Below are 1983 nucleotides of genomic sequence, written 5' to 3' on the forward strand. Positions count from 1 at the left end.
TTTCTTGAATCATTCATCAAGCAGTTTGGATGAGAGGGGAGAGGTTGTTTTTCCAACAGGGGGCAGAGTCACTCTGTGCAAACCTCGCCAGGTTCCTTCTCCCTTTAAGAGTCACGTCAAAGCTCGACACTCACAAACTAGATCAAGCAACACATGCAAACTTTTTCTTTTTTTCTTTCTGTTTTTTTTAATCTCAGATCTAGCAGCCCAAAATAAAAAAACGTGTGATCTGTGTGCTTGTTAGTTTCATAAATCAGCTTTTGACCCACATCAGACAGCTGCAAAAAAAAAAAAAAAAAAAGGGAAATGAACTGCGATTTTAATATTTGAAGAATTAAACGTGTCTTCTTAAAGTTGTATTGGCGTGATCTAATGTTTGGGAGCCGTTTTAAGATGAATCAGTGACTTTAGTCTTTCTTTCGTTCCTCCAGGGGCTTCAGTGTCACACCGAGGTCTCGACCCCATCAGCCTGTTGCTTGGGAGCTGGTTTCATGCTTTTCATCGCTTAATTAAGTTTTAATTGAAGGACAATTGAGCTGTTTGATCATGGCTCACACATAATCAAATAAAACACGACAATTGCATATTTTTTCGCCCCCTCTTTATACTCATTTTCCTAAAGATTTGTTTATCAATCCTGAGGAAATAATGGAATGTTGGAGGGAGTTGTGAATCCAACAAGTCTTGCTGTTTCAACTGAGAATGTTCTCTCTGCTGACATATGTGTATATGTCAGTATATATATATATATATATATATATATATATATATATATATATATATATATATATATATATATATATATATATATATATATATATATATATAGTGTATGAAAAATCAGCAGAAGAGCACACATTTATTTAATTTCATTGAGCATTTTGCCATTTTTTAAATTCTCCACCAGAAGTGATGTTTCTGGAAGAGTTCAGGAAAAAGTCAATAAAAAGGTACTTCAGATGTGACATTTTTGAGGAAAACTGAAATATGTTTTTTTTCTTTTTTCTTCTACATCATTCTGCACATTTTTAAAATACAGATGACAAATTATTCAAACATTAGTTTTCATCATTTATTCTAATACAGGTGAACTGCAGTACTTTCCATCCTTTTAGCGTGACGGTTCAAATCAATCGTGAAGAAAAGATCAGAAAATATTTTCACTTAGGAGTGACTGCTTTGCTTGACAACTGCCTTTTCAGAACAGAATTAGCTTCTGAAATCTATTTTTATAAGTTTAAATATTCCAGGTGTTTCAAATAGATTTCATCATTCTTAATACATCTGAGAAAATATGACAAAGACTGTTTTTCTCTCTAGGCTACAATTCTTGGTTTCCTGTATTAAGACATGTTCCACACTAACGCTGGAACGGATATAACAATACCCCCAGTTCAATTTATTTACTTATTTTAACTTTTTTTTGTTTTTGTTTCTTTTTTTAGGATAGCCTGTCAGCTAACATTTAAGCTTTATAACACAGCCAGGTTCAGTTAAAAATCAGGTTTGAGATTTAACTTTATTTTCCAGATGCTTTCTCTCATGTAACAGTTTGATTCAGTCATTTTAAAGCATTAATAGAGTTAGGCTTTAATTTAGTCAGCTTCCCAGCTCAAGTCGATATATTGTCTCTTCTGAGTCATCTGATCGTGAGTAATACAAAACTGGTTAAAGGTGAAACTCTTTTTTTTCTTTCTTTTTTTTTTTGCTTGTTTTTTGGAGGAACCTTTCTCATTGTTGGTGCACATCCGCTTTTTAAACTCTTCTTCAGCCTAGCCCTGAACATAATATAATTATAGATTAATCAGTCCACTGTTAGTATCAAACTCTGTATTAAAGGCTTTTGGAGCTCTTTCATTTCTTAACAATCATGACTAAATGGGAAGATTGGTTTTCCTGAGACCGAGCCCCGGAAAATAAAGCCCCTCCAAAAAAAAAAAAAAAAAAAAAAAAAAAAACCCAACAACCAAAAATTTTTTAAGG

At 32.9% G+C, this 1983-nt stretch overlaps 1 long non-coding RNA gene across 1 annotated transcript in view; it reads left to right on the forward strand.

Annotated features, from left to right (window-relative positions):
- The first annotated feature begins 927 nt into the window (after window positions 1-927).
- Window positions 928-1983, forward strand: part of LOC106948851 (uncharacterized) — an 11377-nt gene continuing 10321 nt past the window's right edge. Inside the window, exon 1 of the long non-coding RNA XR_001425261.1 lies at window positions 928-938. This is a non-coding gene — a long non-coding RNA (uncharacterized LOC106948851). The remainder of the gene's footprint in view (window positions 939-1983) is intronic.

Source organism: Poecilia latipinna, unplaced genomic scaffold, assembly GCF_001443285.1.
Source record: "Poecilia latipinna isolate Pla-1442-1.1 unplaced genomic scaffold, P_latipinna-1.0 Scaffold309, whole genome shotgun sequence".
Classification (NCBI taxonomy): Eukaryota; Metazoa; Chordata; class Actinopteri; order Cyprinodontiformes; family Poeciliidae; genus Poecilia; species Poecilia latipinna.